This window comes from Colobus angolensis, unplaced genomic scaffold, assembly GCF_000951035.1.
Source record: "Colobus angolensis palliatus isolate OR3802 unplaced genomic scaffold, Cang.pa_1.0 Scaffold131, whole genome shotgun sequence".
Lineage (NCBI taxonomy): Eukaryota > Metazoa > Chordata > Mammalia > Primates > Cercopithecidae > Colobus > Colobus angolensis.
Genome location: NW_012114364.1, coordinates 20539 through 29886, shown reverse-complemented (window position 1 = coordinate 29886; position 9348 = coordinate 20539).

Here is a 9348-nt window from a genome sequence, read left to right as displayed (position 1 = left end):
GAGACCAGCCTGACCAACATGGTGAAACCCCATCTCTACTAAAAATACAAAAATTAGCTGGGTGTGGGGGGGCGTGCCTGTAGTCCCTGCTACTTAGGAGGCTGAGGCAGGAGAATTGCTTGAACCTGGGATGTAGAGGTTACAGTGAGCCAAGATCACACCACTGAGCATGCCTGGGCAACAGAGTGAGACTCCGTCTCAAAAATAAATAAATAAATAAATGAAACCCAAACAAACTGTTTGATTCAGGCATGGTGGCTCATGCTTATAGTCATAGCTGAGGTGGGAGGATCCCTGGAGCCCAGGAGTTTGAGGCTGCTGTGAACTATGATCATGCCACTGCACTGTAGCCTAGGCAAGAGAGTGAGTGAGACCCTCTTTTTCTTTTTTCTTCCTGAAGTCTTTGGCAGAGCAGAGAAAGACCTTATCTCTAAAAAAAATAACATCAACAAAAAACCAAACTGATTTTGATGCATGAGGGCTGTAAAGAAGCAACACACACACATACACACACACACATGCACACCTGACTTTGAATCTTATTCAAAATGAAATGACAGCATTGAAGGTTTGAAAAAGGGGAATGATACCTGTGTGGGACAGGTGAGCCCCAAAATTGGGGCATAACCTGGGGAAGTCCTTGGCTTTGTTCAGGAAAGAATTCAAGGGTGAGCTGTTAGTAGAAAACAGGTTTTTTTTTTTTTTTTGAGATATGGTCTCGCTCTGTCACCGAGGCTGGAGTATAGTAGCGCAATCTAAGCTCACTGCAGCCTCCACCTCCCGGGTTCAAGAAATTCTTGTGCCTCAGTCTCCCAGGTAGCTGGGATTACAGGCACCCACCACCACGCCCATCTATTTTTTGTATTTTTAGTAGAGACTGGGTTTCACCATGTTGTCCAGGCTGTTCTTGAACTCCTGACCTCAGGTGATCTGCCCATCTTGGCCTCCCAAAGTCCTGGGATTACAGGTGTGAGCCACCATGCCCAGCCAGAAAACAGCTTTTCTGATGTGGCAGTGTGACAGCTCTGTGGCTGCTCCTGCAGAGCGGAGCTACCCATAGGCAGTGTATTGAGAGCAGCAACTCAGAGGCAGTTTTCTAATCATATTTATACCCACTCCTAGTTACATGCAAATCAAGGGGCAGGTAATTCAGAAATTTCTAGAAAAGGGGTGGTAATTTCCAGGTCACTGCCATGGAAAGTGGTGCTAACTTCTAGGTGTTGCCGCAGCAATGGTAAACTGTTGTGTCACTGGTAGGAATGTCTTATGAAGAAGTGCTTTCCATGCCTCTCTGTTTCAGCCAGTCTTTCAATCTCGTTCGGAGTTGAGTCCTGCTTCCTACCTCAATACCATTTGGGCTGCAGTGTGAACAATGGAGGGGCCTTTGGGGAGCGAATCACAGCATGTTTTGAACAGGTTAGAGCCTGTTGGTGGCTTCCCCGAAGGCTATGCCTCTCCTTAGCCCCCTCTAGAATCTTTAGCTTCCGCACAAGGTGGGAAGCCCTTCAGGGACCGAGAAGGAGGTGATGGTGGTGGCAAACAGCATTGCATCTGCACGACCTTTGGGCCTGGTCCTGTTGCCTTCAATCTTGCGTTGCTGTGATGACAGTGATAGCACTTGATATCTTAGTATCACAGGCTCTTGAATCTCAGAACCATGGAGCCTGCATGTCACTAAGAGCTTGGTCTCTGACTACAGCTTCTGAATCCTTATTTTGGCCTAAAATGAGTCACTTGACTCCTTAGTAATTGTATTTTTTCACTTGTAATATGGGGATAGTAATACAATGCCTTATCCAAAGTGCATGAGGACAGGCAATTCTCAGAATTAAAAATGTTCAAGATTTTAGAAAGCTATCGTGGTACATATGACCAGATATTATGAGACACCCCATTTTGAGTTGGGTTTTCAGTCACATGTGTTCTATCTAAAACTCTATTACATAACCCTCTTTTACCTTTCTCTTAGCAGGTAACACTCATTAATATCTTGTTTGTTTGTTGCTTGTCTCCATCAATTAGAATGTAAGTTCCTTGAAGTCAGGGACCTTTCTTTCGTTTTCTACTGTGCCTGAAACACTTTAAACAGTACCTGATACCTAGTCAGTAACCAATAATTACTAATTGAGAATGAATGAATGAACAAAGCTCTGATTTGTCTCTTTCCAATCTCTACCTCCTTGCTTCTAATCTTTCAATGAGTTTCTGGTCTTAGTCTTCAAAATGTACTCAAATTTGACCACTGCTGAACATGTCTGGGGCTGTCAACTGAGAGCATGCCCAGGCTGAAAGTGTTGTCTGACCCTCCTGTTCACCTGGGTAAACTCCTCACTCCTCTTCCCCTTTGTTCATTGATTCCACATTTATCGAGGTACACGCAGGTTGCTAGGAGTGAACTCACAGTCTGGTGGGGGAGGTGGGACAGGAACACTGATAGAGATCATTACTGCATAAGATATGGGGAAGCAGTGACTCACGCCTGTAATCCCAGCACTTTGGGAGGCCGAGGGGGAGCAAATCATTTGAGGTCAGAAGTTCCAGACCAGCCTGGCCAACATGGAGAAACCCCATCTCTACTAAAAATACAAAAATTAGCCGGGTGTGGTGGTATGTGAAGGGGTGGCCTGCCCCTCCACACCTGTGGGTGCTTCTCGCTAGGTGGAACGAGAGACTTGAGAAAAGAAATAAAGACACAGAGACAAAGTATAGAGAAAGAAAAGCGAGGCCCCAGGGGGCCAGTGCTGTGCTTCCAGAGGACCCACACTGGCACCGGTCTCTGAGTTCCCTCAGTATTTATTACCAAAAAGATAAGGGAGTAATTCAGCAGTAAGGCATACAGATACACAGAAATGTTACATTTTCCCAGGGATGGGCAGGAGACAGATGTTTTTCTTTTACTGAGATTTAAGGGAGTGGTACTGACCTTCAACCACAAGCAGGCTTTAAACATTTGGCTAACAAAGCACATTCCTTACAGCCCAAAATCCTTTCAACCTTGATTAGCACAGCGATGTTTCTAGCAAGGACAAAATTGGGGGTAGAGTCACAGATTAACAGCATCTCAAATACAGAGCCAAATGGAGTCTCTTAAACTTACTTCTATCTATAATAACACAGTAACAGGCTGACCTCTCTTTTTCCCCACAGGTATGCACCTGTAATCGCAGCTACTTGGGAGACTGAGGCAGGAGAATTGCTGGAACCCTGGAGGTGGAGGTTGCAGTGAGCTGAAATCATGCCATTGCACTCCAGCCTGGGGGATAGAATGAGACCGTGTCTCAAAAATAAATAAATAAATAAATAGAAAGGAAAAAGAAAGAAATGGGGAATGCAGAGGTGAGTGTAGTGGTCTGGACAGGTGAAGACCTGCAGCCCTCACTTCAGTTGCACAGAAGACTAGGCCAGAGACAAGGAGTCACTCCCCTCAAATGATATTTTAAAAAACAAACAAGCCCATTCCAGAGTGAGTGCACCTTGTCCTTCCTCTTTTCTCATGTGTTTAGGTGGGAGTGACCTTCTGGCCCCCTTTGACAGTGGAGAACCTGAGATTAGGCAAGGAGAAGCCATTTCTCCAGGGTTGCGCACCTCTTCAGGACTAAGGCCGCAAACAGACTGTGCACCATTCCCTCAGGAGCAATTCGTATTGTAGCTCACTGAGCACCCAGTCCAAAGCCACCTCCAGAACAGGAGCTCAACCCTCTTTTTGAGAGCTTCTCTGAGGGGCCCTCCTATTAAAAATGGGGAAACTGAGGCCCAGAGAAAGGAAGTGACTTGCAAGGAATAACACAGCAGTCAGAGAGACCTGCCCCAGGAGTTCTAATTCTAATAACCATAACAGCTATTATTTTTTGAGCCCTTCCTGTGTGCTGAATCTTGTTCCAAGACTTTACAGATAGTGTCTTGTTCCATCCCCCAGCGACTCTATGGCTGTATACTAAAAGGCTGTATACTAAAAGGGATTTAGTATACAATCCCTTATCTGCAATTTGAAGCCCAAAAAACTCTTGAAGCCAAAAGACTTTTCCTGTATTTGCTGCCCAGACTCTTCTCTGTGAAAAGTGGATAAATGTGGAATCAATTAATGAATTGGAAGAGGAGTGAGGAGTTTAACAGGTGAACAGGAGAGTGAACCTATTTAAATTGTATATTTTTTGGTTGGTTTGTTGGTTTTTCTTTTGAGATGGAGTCTTGTTCTGTCACCCAGGTTGTAGTGCAATGGTGCAATCTTGGCTCACTGCAACCTCCACCTCCCGGGTTCAGGTGATTCTCCTGCCTCAGCCTCCTCAGTAGCTGGGATTACAGGCACCCACCCCATACCCAGGTAATTTTTGTATTTTTAGTAGAGACGGGGTTTCACCATGTTGGCCAGGCTGGTCTTGAATTTGTGATCTCAGGTGATCCGCCCACCCTGGCCTCCCAAAGTGCTGGGATTACAGGCGTGAGCTACCACACCCAGCCTATTTATATTTTTTAATAATAATTTTTTATTGATGTTTTAAAAACTAGGGGGAAAAGATGTGAATAGCCACATCTTTATTAGCATTTCATTGTTTTGTAACAATACACATTTACCATGGGACACGAGTCTGAGTCAAATCTAGCTTGACTGAGTCCTCTGCTAACGGTCTCATGAGGCTACAATCAAGCTGTCACCAAGGACTGCAGTGTCACCTGAGTTCAGATGGGGAAGGACTCACTTCCAAGTTCACTCATGTTAACGGCAGAATTCAGTTCCTTGAGATTGTAGGACTGAGAGCTTCAGGTTTTTTTATTGGCTGTTGGCTGGAGGCTGCCCTCAGCTCTGAGAGGTTGCCCATATTTCTTGCCATGCAGTGTCCTCTAACATGGCCATCTGCACCCTCAAAGCTAAACTGGGGGAGGGGGACAAAGATGGGTGCTACCATCTTATGTAACATGACCCCAATCATGTACACAAAATCACATACATCCCATCGTCTTTACTGTTTTTTTCAGTTAGAGCAAGCCACAGATCCTGCCCACACTAAGGGGAAAGGATCACATGAGGGGAGGGGAGGAAGGATCGTGGGGCCAACTAAGAGTCTTTCCACTACAAGCCACAAAGCCTTCCACTGCAGAAATATTATTGTGTTTGGTTATGTCCTAGAAAAAAATAACGTTTTTATCTCACATGAAAACTCAGAATGCCAGCCTGGGCAATATGCGAAAACCCCATCTCTCCCCCCACCAAAAAAAGTTATCCAGCTGTGGTGGTACATGCCTGTGGCCCCAGCTACTTAGGAGGCTGAGGTGAGAGTGTGTCCGGAATTGGTTCCTTCCAGTGGGTTCTTGTGTCTCACTGACTTGAAGAATGACGCCGTGAACCCTCACAGTGAGTGTTACAGTTCTTAAAGATGGTGTGTCCGGAGTTTGTTCCTTCAGATGTTTGGATGTGTCCGGAGTTTCTTCCTTCTAGTGGGTTTGTGGTCTTCTTGACTTCAGGAGGGAAGCCACAGACCTTCGCAGTGAGTGTTACAGTCTTAAGGGCAGCGCATCCGGAGTTGTTCATTCCTCCCAGTGGGTTCCTGGTCTCCCTGACTTCAGGAGTGAAGCTGCAGACCTTCAGGGTGAGTGTTACAGTTCCTAAAAGCGGCACGTCCAGAATTGTTCATTCCTCCCGGTGGGTTTGTGGTCTCCCTGACTTCAGGAGTGAAGCTGCAGACCTTCATGGTGAGCATTACAGTTCTTTTTTTTTTTTTTTTTTGAGATGGAGTCTCGCTCTGTCGCCCAGGCTGGAGTGCAGTGGCGCGATCTCGGCTCACTGCAAGCTCCGCCTCCCGGGTTTACGCCATTCTCCTGCCTCAGCCTCCCGAGTAGCTGGGACTACAGGCGCCCGCCATCTTGCCCGGCTAGTTTTTTTTTGTATTTTTTAGTAGAGACAGGGTTTCACCGTGTAGACCAGGACCTGACCTCGTGATCCACCCGTCTCGGCCTCCCAAAGTGCTGGGATTACAGGCTTGAGCCACTGCGCCCGGCCTGCATTACAGTTCTTAAAGGCAGCACGCCCAGAGTTGTTTGTTCCTCCCAGTGGGTTCGTGGTCTTGCTGACTTCAGAAGTGAAGCCGCAGATTTTTGCAGTGAGTGTTACAGCTCATAAAAGCCACACAGATGCAAAGAGAGCAGCACCAAGATTTATTGGAAGACAGAAAGAAAAAGGCTTCCACTGTGTCACAACAGACTGCACCAGGTTGCCATTAGGGGCTTAAGAGGCCTGCTTTTATTCCCTTATTTGGCCCCACCCACATCCTGCTGCTTGGTCCATTTTACAGAGAGCTGATTGGTCCGCTTTACAGAGTGCTGATTGGTCTGTTTTTACTGAGTGCTGATTGGTGCATTTAGCTAAACCCAAAGTGCTGATTGGTGCATTTAAATCCTTTTGCTAGACAGAAAAGTTCTCCTTGTCCCCTACCCCATTAGCTAGACACAGAGAGCTGATTGGTGCATTTACAATCCTTTAGCTAGACAGAAAAGTTCTCCAAGTCTCCACCGGACCCAGAAGGCCAGCCAGCTTCACCTCTCAAGAGGATAGCTTGAGCCTTGTGGGGGTCAAAGCTCCAGTGAGCCAAGATTGTGCCACTGCACTCCAGTGGACAACAGAGTGAGACACTGTCTTAAAAAGAGAGAGAGAGAGAGAGAGAAGGAAGGAAAGAAGGAGAAGGGAGGGAGGGAGGTCAGAATAGGATAGTTCCAGGGTTGGTTGTTCAGTGGCTTAATGACGTTATAACTCCCGCTCAGAACCTTTGTGATTCCCTTGAGTTTTCCTCTCATGCTTTCAAGATGGCTCTACAGGTCCAAGCAATACATCCTTGCACTAAGGATGCAGGTTAGGAAAATTCAAGCTTGTTGCTTCACTTTGAGCCTCTTATTTGACTTACTCCATTTTATGTATGAGATACGCATGTGACAGCTGGAACTGGCATTAGATATGTTAGAAAGTAAAATTGAGTATATTTCTGATTCTCAAGCATTTGTTGTTGCCACTGTTTAAAAAATAAACAATGCATTGTCACATACTAAGCACTCAGTTATTTGTTGAATGAAATGTAACACTGTAGGGTAGGGTGGGATAACACTAAACTTTCTGGAGGCAAGTAACATGTACTTGTATTTTTCTCACATCTCTCTTGGTAAGAACACAAAATCTTTGCCTAGAAGAACTCACAGCAGCATCCTCAGTATTATGACACTTGTTAATTAAACCAATCATTACCAAGGGAAATGAGATATGACTTAGATCAATCATAATTAACCCCTCAGGATGGGCATGGGCCTGAATACCCCTATAGCACATGACCATCTGATACCCGAACAAAATCATGATTCTGTTAAAAAAGAAGAGGAAAGGAAAAGGAATAACTGTAAACAACAAGCACCGTCCTCCACAGAGTCAGGGAAGAATTTAAAAGGGGTAGTAAGATGGCCTTTCTAGAGAGGCAATGTTTTACTTGAGATTTGCCTAGAAGTTGTCAGACTTGTGAAATCTGCGGACTAGCATTCCGGGGGGTTAAAGAAGAGCAAATGTGCTGCTTAGGGATACAAAGTTTCTTTTTGAGGTGATGGAAATGTTCTAAAATTGATCGTAGTGATAATTGCACAATTCTGTGAATATACTAAAAATACATACTTTAAATGGGTGAATTGTATGGTATATGAATCATATCTCAATAAAGCTGCTATTTAAAAAAAGAATAGTAATGCAATACCTTGAGACAAGACAAGCTTGATATGAATTATAAGAATGGTTTGGGCCGGGCACAGTGGCTCACGCCTGTAATCCCAACACTTTGGGAGTCCGAGGTGGGCAGATCACGAGGTCAGGAGATCGAGACCATCCTGGCTAACACAGTGAAACTCCATCTCTACTAAAAATATAAAAAATTAGTCAGGCATGGTGGCAGGCGCCTGTAGTCCCAGCTACTCAGGAGGCTGAGGCAGGAGAATGGTGTGAACCTGGGAGGCGGAGCTTGCAGATTGCGCCACTGCACTCTAGCCTGGGCCACAGAGCAAGACTCTGACTCAAATACAAAAACAAAAACAAAAAGAATGGTTTCTCTGGGTCAGATTCAGTGAAAATTTTTCATAGTAGACCTTTAATTATTGTTAATCTGTTAACAAAGGGTATGGAATTTAAGTACCGAACTTCTAATGGAAGATAGAGAAACACCCTATATTTTCAGATGGGATATTTCCTATTGGTGTTTCTTTCCACGGAATGCAGTTTTCCTAGGCTTCAAGCTGCTCAGAATATGTGGCCTTCAATAGACCCGCAGCCAGGATTAGATGGGACTTTGCCTCATCTGAAGGGCTTCTTCTTATTTTATTTATTGTAATTTTTTGTAGAGATAGGATCTCACCATATTGCCCTGGTTGGTCTTGAAATCCTGGCTTCAAGTGATTCTCCTGCTTCAGCCTCCCAAAGTGTTGGGATTACAGGTGTGAGCCACCACACCCAGCTTATAGAGCTTCTTCTATACTTAATAATTCTTCTAATGTGTGACATCTGTTCTACTACTTAAACTGGTGATTTTCCACTGGATATAAGCCTTAGCGATAGATATTACCTAATTTTCTCTTCCCCTTTTATGGGTGAGGTTATTTTTGTTGTGGTTTTTTTCTTTTTCCTGGTTTTGCACAACTGCAAGAAAACATTTTATCAGAGCTAGGTTATGCACATTGCAGGTGGGCCTTTCAACTTCCTGCAGAAGTGCAGAGGTGCAACTGAGCATTCACTAAGAACCGACACTTGTCCAAAGCTGTGTGAAAGAGGCAGTGCAAGTCTGTCTCACACACATAATTGAGGAAGGAAAAGAAGGCCAGTGTTGCTGAAGCTTAGGGAAGGAGATAAAGACAGAGAGGTAGGCAGGGACTAGATCACATAGGGCCTTGATAATCATAGAGATTTAGTTACAGCTAAATGCAGTTAGGAGGATGTTAGAGGGTTGCTGTGAACAAGGACATGACAGGATCTGATATGCATTTTTAATAGATTAATTTTGGGGAAAATATATGTAACACAAGTAACTGAAGAGGATGTATATCTAGATTTTAAAATGTACTACAAATCAATATGATAAAACACACACACAGACACACAACATAATTGGAAAATCAGCAAAATACTTAAGCAGGCACATCCCCACAGAGGAAATCTAAATGGTCAATAGACATATGAAAAATGTTCTGTCTTGTTAATCAACCAGGGAAATATATGTTCGAACTGCCACATGTTGGCCAGGTGCAGTGGTTCATGCCTGTAATCCCAGCACTTTGGGAGGCCCAGGCGAGAGGGTCATGAGGTCGAGATTGAGACCATCTTGGCCAACATGGTGA